We start from the raw sequence: 17,500 nt of genomic DNA on the forward strand, positions 1-17,500 counted from the left end.
AGAGCAACGGCGGGATCATCCCTGAAGGAACAGGCTCACTCGCATCCCGAGAGAAAGGATGGAATTTTTATTTGTGCAGAATATTGCACAGCAGAATAATGTTTTCCCACAATGCCTCTGTCGTGACCAGGACACTTTCTTTAGGATAAAGTTGTTTTTTTTAAAGATTAAAACAGCAACTGAGAAATTAGATTTAAAAAAAAAAAAAAAAATTTAAGTGACTTGGGCAAACTGATCCTTTAATGCGCAACACAAACGTCTGGGGGGTCGAAGGGGAAGTCACACGATCGTGGGCCAAAAACTCTAAAAACAGAAACCTCCAGCTGTCTTTGAACTCAGCACGTTCTGGCCGTTGAGGAGAAGAAATTCAGAGCCTCCATGAGAGAGAGAAGATCGTAGAGAAACACGGTGAACACTAGAGCTGCAGCAGGTCATCAGTTAGTGACCGACTACTACATCTATCACCAACTTGATGATAACCGAGTCGTCGGTCCAAGTAGTGGCAACATTTTGTCAGGACAGGACAACAGGTGACGGCTCGTGAGTCGCTGCATCTGAAATAATCGAATCTCAAGTGAAGCTGAAATAAACACAAACACAGTTACAGTGAATCGCTCTCCGATGAAAATGTTGTTTAAATAACTCATTTGTACGAGTTTTTTGGAGTAAGACAGAAACAACCATCTGTCTGTTTGTGTGTGTGTGTGTGTGTGTCTGTGTGTGTGTGTGTGTGTGTGTGTGTGTGGTTTCCACGTCCATTATCAGGCCCGATCTGTAAAGACTCACTGTTCATGGACGACTGTGAGCAAAGATGCTACGTTGGTTGTCATAGCAACCGTGCCGACCTTGACTTTTATGACATGTTGCCGTTACAGGTCGGAAGCCAAAAAAACCCAAAAAGGTTTTTGCGCGTCCAGAACTTTTACCCAATTATTGTCTCCCCCCCGATCATTGTGGACTATTCAGCAACAAGGATTCAGTGGTCGTGGTCTTGGTTGATGGGTCATGGCAGAGAGCGATCTGGTCATAACCGGAAAATCACAGATCCACAGATGCTGCAGCGTTTCAGCTCCTCCTGCAGAACCACCACCGTCTGCAGAGAAGAGCTGCGAGCGAGAGCACATTGCTGCACACGCAGGCCGCACAGCGTCCAGGTGGCGGCTTCCTTATGGACGTACAGTATCACGGACAGAAGAGAAGAAGAAAAAAAAAAAGAATTGACCGTGAGGCGTTTTGCTCGTGCGCCTCCTGGTCAACGCAGGCCTTCAGCAGCCAGCCGCTCGCACAGTATCTGGCCCGGGAGCAGAAAGCTGGACGATTCCATCACCGTTTGGCAGGAAACGGCGGGTGTTTGGCGGCGGGCGGGGGCGGGGCGGGGGGGGCTCGGTTCCGTCTCTGCATGGTAAGCCCCTCGACGTGTACCCTCTGCAGCTAATCTCACACAGTCAACAAATAAGGCACATCAGATGCTGTTTTGGCCGCGGCCGTCAGAGCAGCTAAGTTCAGTGGATTTCCGTGGTTTTACGGCGCGGGGGGGAGTGGGGGGAGGGGGGGGGGGGGGGGGGGGGGGGGGGGGGGGGGGGGGGGGGGGGTTCTGGTGCGAGGGCGAAGCAGGTGCAGCACAATACGGTCAAACCCCGTTCCAGCTCCCCCTGTTCCCCGGATGAGCGGGTGCCTGACTTGGCACGTGCCGCAGCCGCCGCCGCCGCCGCCTCGTAACTGGGCCACGCCGGAGAGCGCCGGAGGCCCACCTGTGCCGCGGCGGAACAATAGTCTGAACATGTCAGCACGGAACGTCAGCGGAATCTCGTCAGGACGGACGAGAGCGTGACTGCGGAGAGACGGGCGCGTTGAGTCAGGTGGCGAGACGCAGAGGTGAAGAGACAGGAGGAGGAGGACGAGGAGGAGGAGGAGGAGAGAGGCATCAACTTCCAAACCTGACTGTGATTAACAAGCTTCATTACTGACGCTCCGCTGGCTTCTTATGGAAATATATGGGAAGTACATTGGAATACATGTTGAACGGTGACACGCGAACCAAACTGTTCACGCCAACGTCCTCCGATGCCGACGGACCTGCGAGACGCAGCGACCGTATTTTTATCTGTTTTTCCATCATGATTCATATTTTAAATCGATACAATATTTATAGAATGAGGAAAAAAATGCACAATGCAAAATCCAAATAAATCCTCAAGGCAAATTTTGACTGAACAATGGTTTTGTTTGCTGGAAAAAATGTTGCAAATCATGCAAATATATATATATATATATATATATTTAAAAAATCATAAAAAATGCATACATTTTGTGTCAAATAACTGATTGTTGAAACATTGAGAAAGAAGATTTTTAGCCAAACAGGATTCTTGCTCTGTCCACGTCAAATTTGGAAGTTTGGAAAACACTGCTTTGTCAGTCCGAGCATCTGAATGGATCAGGTGTCGTTCAGGACGTTTCCTCTCACAGTCACGACTCTTCGTCGAGATCAGCGAGGCCCTTCGCTGCGTGTGGACCGGAGCTGCGGAGGTCGAACGTTCGCCGAGTCCCGCAGACGACGACTCCGGAGTGGAAGCGGCCATTTTGTGTTCTGGTCCAGAGACGAACCCTGGATGTGACACTTTGTGTGTTCTGAAGACGTTTTCACACTCGAAAGGTTCTGAATCAACGCTCGTGTTCTTGATCCGGTCAGTTCTGGTTTCACGTTGCCGTGTTGCGCGACGCACTAAAGACAAACCTCCGTCCTGTCGTCATCACCTACTCTGCGTCTGCCTGATTCTTGACTCTGATTGGTTTGTAGACGGACGTGCGTCTGACGCCGGCGTGTTGTCAGGACGACCAGAGGCCTTTTAATCCTCTCGTATCCTCTCTCTCTCTCTCTCTCTCATCCTCTCTTTTATTATTTGATTGGATCAAATTGCAGTGAAAGGTTTCGTCTCCTCTGTCCAGGTGCTGCCGCCGCTCGTTGTTACATTGTTGCTCTTCTTCCATGATAGCTACCACTACTCAACTTCCTGTAATTGATCCAAAAGTCCAAACCATCCGGTTTCACACTGCTCACCAACCGAACCATGGTTCAGTTTGATCCGGACCGAGACCACCGACCTTTCACACCTGCAATTTTTGGTTCGGACCAAACTGAAAAGTCCAAAGGTTCCGGACCAAAACAAGGAACAAGGAACTGTAGGTGTGAAAGCGTCCTTGACGTCCGCACCCTGTTGACTTCCATCACTAATCGAATAAATAACGTGTTGAATCTCCACAGACAAACACACAAAGCCGATCAGGAGTTACTGTCGCTCCGTTCCAAATGTTTGTGTCGGCTTGTCGTATCAATCGTTTGTCACATTTACAATACCGAAGCACAAAATATATAAATAAAAACAATACGATGCATGAAAATCTCCCATCTGGACGGTACAGTGCGAAGAACACTGAGGAGCATGAGAGTTGTAATCCAGTTGCAAGATGCTTATTTTGCAGTGATAAGCTTCGAGGCTTTGAGAAGATTTGATCACCAGAACAGAGACTTTTTCTCTCCTTCTTCTTCTTCTACTCACATTAGGAGCTTTGCAGCTATACAGTGTCTCAGTTAATCTGGGGATTAGTTAATCCAACAGCAACAGGACGACGGCGACGTTCACCAACACTTGTCTCTTGTTTTTCCGACAGAATATTAATGAGTTGAACCAAGAAATTCGTGCTGCAAAGTATTAATACACTGTACTGGACAAGTATTACAGTAGCTCTGTACCTGTACCTGTTCCTGTCTGTCTCTCTATTAAAGGTAGAAACTGTAGCAGGATTGGAGCCATTGGTCGGTTATTATCGATATTGTTTTGATTTTAAATCTTTACTTGACATTTTGCTAATTGAGTGTTTGATCTTCAGACTTGTTATTTTAAAATCTGTTTTAATGGTTTAACTGAAATCAACTCCTCCGTTCTGTTGCTGAGTTACGGTGTCAAATAAGCGCTGGGCGATAAAACGCTAAAGATAATTATCGCAAAATAACTTTCCCTCGATAGAAATATAAGACACGGTCGATAGAACTTTGATAGAACTAATTCCATCCATGTTTTGACAGACAATGATAATGATATAATGTTCTACAGCGCAGTTGTCACGTTCAACTTCTCACAGAAAATAAATATTATTGAAATGGTAATTTCTTCACATCTCACAACCCTGTTAACTTGACAGAAATAGTGATTTGATTCATTTCGTCATATTTATGTCGATATCGATCAATTATCATGATAAGATTTTTTTTCCCAGGCCAATGATAAATACAAGAAATGTGTTTTTGCAGGAGAGTACGACGTCACTGCGGAGTTGACTTTTGACTGTTTTGGATTTAAAACTGTCATCACTTCATGGTATTTATCCTATTAGACATTTGTGTCAAATGTTGTCATGATTGGCACATTCATTCCTGAGCTATGGCTTAAAGAAATGTGTTTTTCGTGAGGTCTCAGTGACCTTTGACCACCAACATCTTATCGCTTCGACCTGTAGTATAAGGAATGTAATGAAAGTAAAGACGTATGGTTTGTTTTGTCAAGTTGTTTTAGAAAGTGTGAACTGTCCCTTTATCAAACCCACAGTCCTCCTCTCCGGTTGGACTCGGACACGTTTACGAAACGACTCCACACAGTGTCACCGTCGCCCTGCGAAACCTCGGCCTCCAGACATGTGTTCGCTTCTTCTTCTTTTTTCTTTTTTTTAGAACTCCGTCCTCTTTCACATATTGAACAAATTAAAAGTTCAAGTTGGACGGACGAAGCGCAGCTGCACCGGGACAGAGGAGCGAGCCAGAGAGTGAGCAATCCTCCCTCCACGAGGCTGCTGGCCCTCGTCGCACACACACACACACACACACACACACACACACACACACACACACACACACACACACACACACACACACACACACACACACACACACACACACACACACACACACACACACACACACACACACACACACACACACACACACACACACGCACACACGCTGCCCACACAGCGCTGCCATCTGGCCTGCTGGGAAATCAGAGCCACCTGAGACTCGGCCAAATACATGATGCTCGCTGACAACTCGGGCGAAATTCTTCTCATTGTACAGAGACGAATAAAGAATGTACAGACGAGAGGGAGACGTTACAGAAATATTCATGTGTGCGTCTGTTCCAAATTCGTACTCGACGTCCGTGTTGTAAATGCCCCAACGTTTACATTTGAACGAGGCAACGCGGCCTGGCGACGTTTACAACTTTGACCTTCAGCACAAGGTCAAAAGTCTGTGGACAGTATATCCATACACGATGAGGCCTGGTTCATACTGTGTGTGCCGCTCCATCCCAGAGGTGTTGGGAGTCGGGGGCCTTGTGCACGACAGTCAACTTCTTCCTCTCCAACTTCTTCCTCTTCTGGGGGAAACCACGTCTTTATCCAAGAGGAGCTGAATCGAGGAGAGCTGGACTCTAAAAACTCTTCATGTCTCACCCAAGAGACCCGGACGACGTTTCTGAACGGACCTGGCTCTTTGTGCGCAGCTGTCAATTTTCATGAAAAAGGGAAACAAACTATTGTCTGAAATGCAAAAAAAAACTCACAAAAGTGAGTTTCCAACACACTTCTTTCCCAAAGCACCAAAAGTATTGTGTACAGTTGTTGGTGTCGTCCACACCAAATCTGCATGAACTGTCCAAATACTTTTGGATGCATGATGGACGTTATGATACCTTTCTCTTCATCACGATGATGGTGGAGCAGGAAATCAATGAAATAACAGTTTCGATGAGACGATCAGTTGCAGTGGAAGGTGAACACGACGAAGACGCCCGACCCTGGATCAAGTGCCCACTTTAAAGATGGCTGCTTCGAACATACGTTCAACTCAACTCAAGTGAACTCCCCGCGTAAAGCCACTTTGGCGGTGAAGGAAGGAGCTTTCTATCCACTTCCCGCATGGTTTTCATCTTAAAGCCACTCGTATGCGGTCGACTGACGTGCACAGCAGAGCCGGTGTCCTGCTCTACCTGCTAATACAAGCTAGCACTGATTTATGACGGCATAAAGATCCAACCTCTGACAACAGCACTACCTCCGGTGCGGATAAAATGGTGGACGATGGGTGTTACCACATTCTGACGGTTACTTGCGTGACCCTGGGAGCACGATTCAAAAACGATCTGATTGAGTGAATCATCAATCACCTTTAGAAACAACGCAAGATCACACCCGAGTCCTTGGAACGTCGCGTTCAGGTTTTCCAGGCAAAGGGAAACCAGAACGTAACGGTCCACAGGGACTCAGATTTCCGTCTGCGCTTAGTGACCCGGTTCAGATTCTCCTCTGTATTTCCTGTTCTCTTATAAATACGCGTGACGTCGCGCGGCGCGTCACCGCGCATGACAACCGCGGCCCGCGGCCGAATGTCTCGAATCGGACGCACCAAGCGGCTTTCCGACTCTGCATCAGCCGTCTGCTGTTGTCGTGATAAGTGGCGTCTCCTGAAGCCCGAACACGGACGCCACGCTGTACTGTAGCTGCAGCTGTTTCCTGCCCGGGCCTCCTCAGACACACTCCCGCCCCCCCCCCCCCCCCCCCCCCCTCTGTGGGGTTTTTTGTCAGAGTAAGCGTGCACATCATTGGCAGCTAAAAGCTCTGGGCACCGTCCCTCTGGTTGTTCCAGAGAAATGCCAACCGTTTTGGCGTCGGCGGCGGCCTCACAGACGGCGCAGCGAGGCACAGATGGCACTAATGGACGCGCAGAATCCAACCGAGGGACCGGGACAGAGCCACACCGGAGCGCCGTCCAAATAACTGTAGTGTGAAGAGCACTGTACGGCCAACGCGCCACTCTGCCGCTCTGGCGGGGCCCGGCGCCGCCGCCGCCGCCGCCACGGCAGATAATGCGGCATAAAGAATTTTTCAAAAAGGATAAAATAATCATAAGAGAAAGGGTGAGATCGTGGGAGGGGATCGGCGGCGTGGAGCGGCGCCAGGAGGATCAGACAGAGGGAGAGATTGTTCTCGGGGGCCTTCGGTGACTCGGGGGCCTCGTCCAAGTCGACCCGACTGGGTTTACAGCTACTGAACGGAGATGAGATGGAGCCAGCTTATAGACGGCGTCTTCTCCGGGTACCATCGTACTTTGGTGCGTATCGTGCCAGCCGATGGCTCGTTCAATGACCTGCGGGGCGACGGACCGACATTACGCCGCGAGGCCCACGTGCTGCAGATTTGAAAATTTTTTGTTGCGTCGATGCATTCACAAAAAACACTCCTGAGTCCCCCAACAGATGCTAGTAGGAAGAGGTAGCCCGTCGCAGCTTTTTCTCTGTAATAAATAAATTAAAAAAACCTGTTTGGAGCGCCACGTTCTTTTTCATAAAAAGTTTTGATACCTCTAAAAGGGGCGCGACACCATGAGTTTGAGCCTTTTCTCAGCCGTAAGTGCTGTTGGAAGCCGAGCGGGAAAAATATAAGACGGGTGGGCAGATTGGAATTTGGAAAATAAACCATATAGCCATAAAGTGGCATTTTTGAAATCCTGCAAACCGACCAAAAACAGCATTGTATAGATACAAGTTCTCTTTAGTTGGCAACAGAAAAACATCGGGGAGTCCTTAAAACTGCGACGGACGTTAGAAGGTGCAGAGTTGAAGGACACCGTGGGCGGGAGACTGCGGCAGCACACGCATTTCCACACGGGAAAAAAAGAAGGCAGTTGTGCCGCGGACACGCAGCTGTTCGTTGTCCCCAACGCTCAGATCTGTTTTTTATCTGACGTCACGAGAAAGTATGTTCGAGGCCTCGACAATCAAATCCGTATTCCTGATGTGACGAAAGCGATAAGATGGAGGATCTGGTTTCTCTCGTCACTGAAACGAGGATTTAATACAAATTCTAAATTGTTGCGTAGCAGCAGCTTTTATATCCGCTGCTTCAGACAAACCAGCGAGATCTATTTTCTAATCAAACTGTTTAAGGCAAAAAAACAGTTTCTCTCTCCAGACATGAAATATGCTTTAATATCCATTTTGGGCCAAACTTCGTTGCCTTAAGATCGAATCTTGTCAATATTTTATTTTATTTTTTTAAACAGACGATTCAATGTTCACAAACCTCTCAGTAAATAAAGGTCTTAGCACGACTCATTAGCAGCAATGTGGCTCCGTCCCCGGGTGCCAGTCGCGTCTCTGACGGCGCGAGCGGACTCGTCTTCAAGTGCCCGCGATTTCGTTTTGGAATGGAACTCTTTTGATTGGCCTGGATTTTTGGAAAGTGGCCCTTCAGTGTGTGTGTGTGTGTGTGTGTGTGTGTGTGTGTGTGTGTGTGTGTGTGTGTTCCTACTCCTGCTCCCTGCGTGGTTCCCCCCGTCGTCCCCCCTCCACCGGCGGCATGCTGGACAGGGTCACATGCGATCTGCTGCGAGTGGAGACGCAGGCCATGCGACAGCGAGGGCCAGTAATTGGGAGTGAGCTGTCAAGACAAGGGCGGTGTGTGTGTGTGTGTGTGTGTGCGGGCCGCGTCGCTCCTCTCCTACAGGGTGGCACCGCATTGAAGTCCCTGATGAGACTAATGCAGGAGGAAATGGTTTTGGCAACGCGCCCGGTCGAGAGGTGAAAAGGGAAAAAGGCGCCGGTCGCCGTCGACGACTGACCTGAACTGAATCCGGAGCGATGGAAACAAAACACAGGGAGGAAAAACAGCAAAGGATTGTGGGTATGTGTGTGTGTGTGTGTGTGTGATATGTGCTTTTTGTTCATTTTCAATGAACATTCTATTTTTTTTTCTCTCATATTTGTATGATTATTGAATCGTTGATCCTCCAGACGCCAGCGAGAGATTAACAGTCAATCAGCCAATTTTAAAGATGCAGATTTGCGGCTAATGACGCGCAGTTGACATGATTAACCACAATTACAAATGAAAAAAGTCAAACTAAAAGCATTAATGGGGAAACTGCCTAATCAAAAGGCACAAAGGAGATAATTGCGCTGTGACTTGATGAATTTGGTTATTATTCGTTTCTCTGACAATTTTTTGGGGGGGTGATTTCATTCTCGACAGCACAAGGACATCTGTAGCTGTGTGTGAGCGTTGGACTCTGATTGACAAGAAAAGTTACGTCTCAAACACAAGTTTTCATTTTTACACATTATAAACAATATAAGTCTTCGTCACAGATTTTCTTCTTCATCATTTTGCCTTCAGATGATCGTGAACACACCTGATCCTTCTTAGACGGGAAGTGTGAAAAAATCTCGAATGTGCTATATGTGAAAATATGTCAGATGCAAATTTACATAATTTCCTTATTTATCACGTTTCATCCCACAAATCAGATTTTTCATCATTTAAAAACCTTTATATCTCGTCTAAGAGTAAAAAAGAAAAATAAAGAGGTTCAAGAGTATTAACTGTGTGTTGTCGCTGCTGTCTTTTACTCCCGAGGTCTTCTGCTTATTTAGCAGAGCGCTCACCTGATTTACAACCAACGCTTCCGGACTCATAATTCACAACCAAAAATCCGTCTTCATGTTCAAAGTTGAATCTGACTTTGCAGCAAAAAACTCCCGGCTCTAAATCTCGACGGGAGAAAAAAAAAAAAGAAGTTGTTATTTACGAGGCCGTAAACTAACGGGGTGGAAACGCGGGCGAGCGGCGGCGGCGGCGGGCGGACGAGCCCGGCGATAAAGCATCTCGTTAGCTCCACTGAGGAGAATATGCTTATCAAGCCGCATGTTAATACGAGCAGTAAATAATGTGATCGCGGGCCAGCGATGCTGCAAACATACCAGCGTGAAGGAGCCCGGAGCTACGCTGACTGCAGGGAGCTTGTGTTTGTGTGCCTTTCGTTTGTTTCCCCCCACACGGGCTACAAACTGTGAGAAGTGGACCTTTGACCTGAGCGTGGAAGACAGGAGCGCTAACTCACACTGGGCGGACCAACGCCATTTACCCAACATGCAACACGAACGTACGTTCATGAAAACCAGCGGCACACATGAACAGAGACAATCGGTGTAACGTGATGAGTCAACACAGGATATAAAAACTCAGAAACAGATTTTTAAATTGAGGAGATTTTTACAGCTGCTGCAAAATTCAGATTTGAAGCTTTGAAGCATTTTTTTTTTTTTTTTAAACGGATTATCTCACGTTCACTCGTGGGAAACATTCAGGAGACGTGCACATCAGCACTGGGCAATGATTAGGCAGAATCATATCAAGATGATATTGTCCTCATTTTTAAATATGTATTGTATTTTTGTATTGATATAGATCTCTATTCTCTGCTGTAAACCCCCAAATGTCCCCGTTGTTGGACAAACAATCTGATCATCACGGATTATTACACGGGAGGTGACGGATACGATCGTGTACGACTGCAGGAATATGTTTTTACCATTTAAGGAACTCGTCCTTTTTAATTTTCATCTTCTTTCCAACAATCGATTAACGGCGTCCAACAACGTCTGTCCGGCGCTCAATGGAAAAGCAAAGATATTTAGACTTTTCTCTACCAAAGGGACTTTTCTCTCAATGTTGAAACATACACCTACACTTTGACTGTAGATGCATCACAATGAAGAGGTCACATTTTCCTCTGTTATAGATCTTATTTACATACATATTTGTGGCTTTTCTCGTGAGCCTGAATCTCAAACAATTTTGGAAAAAATGGACAAGTTTCCGTGTTCAGTTCCATATTTTTTTTCTAAAAGTGCCAAAATCACCTTTAACTTCCTTCGAGCTGCTGTTCGTGCGTCGAGATAAAAGGAAGGAAACCACATGGCGCCACGCGTAGCGGAGGTCTTGAGAGCGTGCGACACCGAAATCAGTCCAGATAAAAACAACTGCTGTGAAACTCTGTGGTACAGCTGCTGTTTTTTTGAATACCCTGCTCTGCAATTTCTCACAAACGTCCTCAGTCAACACTCTGCAAAGACTGTGACAAGAACAACTGTGAACTCGAGTCGACTCCGGTTGACCTGGGAGTTGGGGTAGGGGGGGGAGCCCCAGGTTTGATTAGCAGGATGATAAATTGTCGCACAGCACGAATCAAACCTTCCCCAAGGCCCAGCAGTGAAACCAACAACTAGTTTGGCAGGCGGGCGATGCTTTGCAGGCGATCGCTGAGTGTTGCCTTTTTGCGCGGGGAGGGCGGGGAGGGCGGGCAGGGCGGGCAGGGCAACTGCCTCTTTGTCTCAATGGAGACAAATCTTTGGCCGACTGTTTGTTTGGAGAAGCGGGTGTGAACCGTGCACAGTCCATCAAATCAATTAGGAGTCTTATGCAGAAACGGGCTGGCTCGGCCTGGGTCTGGAGGAGCTTGGCCCCGATCTTTGGTGAGGGGGTTATGTGAGTCAGAGTGTCGCCGCAGCCAACAGTCGTGACTCGTGTACACACAACACCAGCGCGAGGGTGGAGGGGTGAAGAGCTTGCATATGGCCAGAGCCAGTGTGTCACTTTTGGGCTACAGTTCACATTGGGCTCAGACGCTCACACCAGTGAAGCGTTGCGAGGGGTCGGGCGAGCCGCGGCACTGCGGTCGCGTTGGAGGGGGGAAGAAGCTGAACTGAACTGCAAACATCCATCCTCCTTTTCAGAGAGGCGGTGTTCAAATTCTGCTTGTGTTGTAAAGAGAAAATACCCAATGGAATGTCTGGAGTATATCTACTTCCCGTCCGTCAATATTCGAGCTTGGATCCAGTCCAGATCGACTAACCCACCGTGTGATTCCCCAGGTGATGAAGCCCCTTATCACCTCGACCTACTAGTTTTCCAATAAATGCATACCAGGCCGGGGTAGGGAGGGTGTTCCAGAAAAACCCTCCCTACCCCGGCCTCGCAGTCCAGCTGCTCCTGGGGGATCCCTAAGGCATTCCCAGGCCGAATGGGATACATAGTCCCTCAAGCGAGCTCTGGGTCTACCTCTGGGTCTACCTCTGGGTCTACCTCTGGGTCTACTGCTGGGTCTACGTCTGGGTCTACCTCTGGGTCTACTGCTGGGTCTACCTCTGGGTCTACTGCTGGGTCTGCGTCTGGGTCTACCTCTGGGTCTACCTCTGGGTCTACGTCTGGGTCTACCTCTGGGTCTACCTCTGGGTCTACCTCTGGGTCTACTGCTGGGTCTACCTCTGGGTCTACCTCTGGGTCTACTGCTGGGTCTACCTCTGGGTCTACTGCTGGGTATACCTCTGGGTCTACCTCTGGGTCTACTGCTGGGTCTACCTCCCCCCAAGGTGGACATGCCAGGTAAACCAATGGAAGGCGCCCAGGTGAGATCCTTATTTCACAATTTGGTAGTTGTGGGCATGTCTGGGAGTTTTGCTTTACTTCTCCTGCTACAATCATTTAAAAATCGTTTTAAATCACTTTTCAGGCAGAATTGACAAACATTAACATTGACATTTTTTGATTTCACCAAGATTGTTAACAGATTCATTGGTAAGGAAAACATTGGAGGCTGCAGCCACGTTGGACGACACAAGTGTAACTTGTCACTTCATATCTGCTGAAACGCTGGACAACACAGTAACATCTAGTTTAGTAAAATGTCATCTCATAATATTGAGATGGCTGATTTTATCAACCAGTCTCTCGTGAGTGACTGAAAATCTCCAGCATGTGTAATGTTTCTGTCGCTGCTCTTTTCTGATCGCACTGTTTAATGAAGCAGGTTTTCAGACTCGGCGGCGGGTCGACACATCGCCTCGACTTCTGCCGCTGCTGCCGTCAGCGCAACTCGGAAGACCGCCGCCTGCATTATCTTAATTTATTTGCATATGTTGGGAGAGCACAGGCGTCCCACCGGTTCGCCCCGAGGCCTCATCTCAAACACTCAGCATTAAGTGTAATTATTCAACAGTGTGGCGGCGGGCTCCACTTTCTATTACACGGCATTAAAAAGAGGGCTAACGTGGCTGCTGTTTCCCTAATGGCGAGGTTGGCGGCCACGTAATTTATTGCCACGCGCATACTGGAAGTCTCAGAGGACGAATCGCCCGAGAGGACGAACACACGATGAAACAGCGAGCGGATGAGAACACGAGCTGATTCAGGGGGTTTTTAGCACAACGTGTCACGATGATCTCGACTGAAGGGAAAACGCCAGCCACCATGTTTTATGCATCTGCTTTTCAGTTCAATTTCTGTTTCGCGCCGCCGCCGCAGGACGCGGCTTGACTTGTGCTTCAGCTTTCATTTTTCGTACAGCGGTACAGGTTTCATACGGTCACGGAGAAGCGAGGGGTCCTGACACAGACGGGGCGTCGAGACTGGAACAAGGTTGGATTAGTCCTCATTTCATCTTTGTCCAGTCTAGTTAACAGCTCATCCTTTTCCCTCAATGGGGAAAGCGAAAATGTTTTTGTGGGTCACTTCATGATTCAAAAAGAACACAGACAACTACCAAAACTACGGAATGACGACAAGTGTCAGACGTAATGTTTTAAAACATTTTGAATTGATCTTTCCAGATTTGGAGATATCGTGGTTCTGTCGTGTCAAACCTGGACCAGACGATGAAAACTATCTTACAGACAGTATTTATATTCTAGTTTACAGTATCGTTACGTGACTCTTCTAATATGAAGAATTACTGTACGGTGATAAATTGAATATCAAAATCAATATCAAAATCAGGGTTTGCTATCATTTGACATCTGGTGACTGGTCCAGGACCTGAGTTTCAGCAGGGACAGCAAAGTACTTTGGTAAACTGGTTTCTATAAAAATGCTTTGACATGTTTTCATTTTACTAATTCAAGTTATACATTTTCCAGCAGTAGATGGTGTAATATACAGGCATATATATATATTATTGACAAAACTGTTTTTCTAATATCAAATGATATCATCCCTCATAATTCAGACTAAACTCTTCACATGTGAACCTTGATGCCTTTTTATTTTTACTTCTTAGTCAAATCTACTTTAAATAATGGATTTGAAAAAGAAAAACAAAACTGATTTCTGAAAAACGTGACACACGATTCCACCTGAGAGTCACTAAGAGACGGAGTTGACCGATCGTGCAGCCGTGATGAAGGGGTCGATCATCACGAGCCACGTGATGAGCGGGAGACGGCGGGACCGATCAGATTTACAGTATTGGGGGGGGGGGGGGGGTTTGACCTAACAGTCCAAGTGCAGGGCAGCAGCGCTCACGCACTCGATCTGTCTAATTGACTCAAATACTTCTGCCCTGGAATCCCGAAGGCCGCTGGAGCAAACGCCGCACACGCACGCACACACACACACACACACACACACACACACACACACACACACAGAGGCCCCCTGTCCCCGCCGCCGCCGCTCTCCTCCCCGGCCCCGGCTTCATTAGCGGCGGTTTGCATCATCCCCGGTGAAAACGTCACATGTCATCAGCGACTCCATTCTTTATCACTTCCCGCGGTATAGACAGTGTAACCTTCAGAAACCTGCTGCCCACAGTTTTACGTCTTAATTAGGCGCACTGTCACGAGGCGCCCGGCGCCCCCTTCGTCCCGATGCGAGCGGACAGAGAGGGATGGAGACGGGAGAGGGAGTGTGAAAGACGGAGCAGAGGACGCCGACGACGACAGAGTCACACGGCCGAGGCAGCAGACAAAGAGAGGGAGGGAGGGAGAAGACGTACAGTGGAGGAGGAAGAAACACTGAAGTTGACACTGTGCAGTCGGCCAGAGGAGAGACAGTATCTTTTTTGGGTGAGGCAAAAAGTTTTGTCGTGCAAAGCAGATGCATCATGGGATGCGGGAAAAGAAATACCGAATGAAATACTTCAGGAACCAAAATAATAAAAAAAAAACATTAGCTTTGGAAAAATTGCCTGTTTTCTTTTTTTTTATAAAATTCGAAAATGAAGGTGAAGATAAATCAGTGACATCAGTTGTGATTAACTCAGGAACTAGTCAGAAGAAGGAATAAGCAAAAAAAATAAAATATTACAGATCTGACTGGGAAACTTTGTTTTTACGCTCGACAATTTTTTATACATCAGTGCAACAAAACACCGTTTTGGTCCGTACTAACAAAAAGTAGAAAAACGTATTGAAATTCACTATCCAGCCAGACGAGGGGCAAACCCTCGGGGGAAACCTTCTGGAATATCTGAAAAGCCCAAAAAAATCCAGAGGTCAAGTTCTTCAGCTTCTAGTGAGTCGAGGAAGATTAAGTTGCTGCTGAAGTTTAAGATAAAGGCTTTTCCCTTATTCCTCGATTTATTTATATATTTATTACGTTATGTGATAATATCTTGTGTGAATATTCTAAATTAAAACTAAATATATTTGGTGTGACTAATAAAACAAAACATCACGTTGGGTTTTTTTTGGAAACACGGTCGACATTTTCCACCATTTTATGAACCAAACAACCGATCGATTGATCCAAAAAATAATCGACAGATTCATCGATTACGTTAGTTGCAGCTCTAGTCCAAACCCTCCGGAAAAAAACCTTCTGGAATATTTAAAAACCCCAAATTTCAAAAGTCAAGTTCCTAAGTTTCACATGTAGTGAGTGGAGGAAGATTAAGTTGCTTCTGAAGTTTTAAAAAATTTGTGTTTAAACAATCCCCCCCGAACAAATAAAGGATGAGGAGGAGGATGAGGAGGATGAAGAGTAGGAGGAGGAAGAGGAGGAGGAGGAGGAGGGGGAGGAGGAGGAGGGGGAAGATGAGGAGGAGAATGAGGAAGATGAGGAGGAGGATGGTGAGGAGGAGGAGGAGGAAGAGGAGGAGGATGAAGAGTAGGAGGAGGAAGAGGATGAGGAGGAAGAGGAGGAAGAGGAGGAGGAGGAGGAGGAGGAGGGGGAGGAGGAGGAAGAGGAGGAGGAAGAGGATGAGGAGGAAGAGGAGGAAGAGGATGAGGAGGAGGAGGGGTTTCAGTGGGAACGAGCAGAACAAAGTGGAAATTGTCTTGGCCGCTCGCTCGGCGAAGAAAATCCGGCTTTAGCGGCGGAAAACACTGGAGACGCTTGTGTGTCCTCGGTTTGGAGGACAGCTGACGGGTTAACACTGTATTAAGACTCGCGGAGAACACGGGGCTGAGTGTGCATCTGTGCCGCCAAACATTCAAGGCTTTTCACTCCGACACACACAAACACACACACACACACACACACACACACACACACACACACACACAGTTCATCCGTAAACACAGCTTTCACAGGTTTTCTTTCCCTTCGTCATCTCATTTTTTCCCGCATAATATAAAGTATTGTAAAATCTTTTCAGTTCTCGACGCCCAAACCAACAAACAACAAACAACAAAAGGAGAAAAACCCCGGTGAAGCTCTTCCGGCGGGCGGCTGCCGTACTCTACTGTACGACCACGAGAGAGAGAGGAAAGGCCATTACAGCACTTAAGCATTAATTAAATCTGTATCATCATTACTCAGTATAATTGGAGGTGAGACAACCGATCAATTGTAAAAGATCACACTGTCATTAAGGTTAATAAGCTGTTTTATAAACTATCGCCATTAACATGGGATGATGAACGATGAACGACATATTGATAAAATAGGCGGCGAAAAATGATAATCGTCGCCCGCCTCCTCCGGGACGTTGTCACAAAAGAAAGAGAGACGAATCTGCCGAAGATAGAAATAAATAAATAACGTGAATATTTCATGAGGGTGGCACCGAGGGAGAGAGAGAGAGAGAGAGAGAGAGAGAGAGAAGACGACAACTACATCTGGACCGCCGTCAAGAATCTTCTTCCATTAGCCGCTGTGCCGCTTTTTGCCAACTATCGTCGCGTGCGCGTCGCATCTCCATCAATTATGAAACGCCGTCACTTGTGTCACGTCGAGACTTGAGCGGCTGCGGTTCGTGTCGAACGTAAGGAGGAACTCGACGGCGTCCTCAAAGACGACATCTGCTCACATCGGGAGACACAGAGAGCGACGAGTCGAGTCGCACGGACCGTTTTCAGTCAACAGAAGAAAAGAAAAACCTTTCGACTGGTGACGATGCGTTTCATCGTCATCGGGGAGGTTTTTGGCACATTGCACTCCCCCCGTTTTGCTGTGAAACATTAATACGAATCCAGAAAATATAGAGACGATCACTTCACACAAGCGGCAGCGAAGAAAAAAGAATGTAATTAGTGTCAAACGCAAATTAGACCGTCTTCAAAATGGCTGTCGAGGACACGGCCCGGGATGAGAGGGCTCGCGCTTAAGCTCATTAGCGTAATTAAGCTCATGTTAAAAAAAATTAATAAATGAATGGCAGAGGACCTGGCACTGAAGGAGTTAACGAGGTGGAGCCGCTAATTGAACGGAGGAGCGAGACCCCGATTCACTCGCGAGAGGCCAAAGGATCCAGGGACAATTAGAAGCTTAAAAACAAATGGAGCTGTGAACAGTTAATCGATTAGTAAATGAATCGCCAACCATTTTCGGTTCAAGTCCTAATTCTCTGATTTCAGCTTCTTCAATGTGAATATCCAGAGACACCATCGAC

At 47.2% G+C, this 17,500-nt stretch overlaps 1 protein-coding gene across 1 annotated transcript in view; it reads right to left on the minus strand.

Moving 5' to 3' along the window:
• The window catches only part of antxr2a (ANTXR cell adhesion molecule 2a), a 65,643-nt gene that overhangs the window by 3,451 nt on the left and 44,692 nt on the right, over window positions 1-17,500 (minus strand). The window lies entirely within an intron of this gene.

This window comes from Scophthalmus maximus, chromosome 19 (assembly GCF_022379125.1).
Source record: "Scophthalmus maximus strain ysfricsl-2021 chromosome 19, ASM2237912v1, whole genome shotgun sequence".
Lineage (NCBI taxonomy): Eukaryota > Metazoa > Chordata > Actinopteri > Pleuronectiformes > Scophthalmidae > Scophthalmus > Scophthalmus maximus.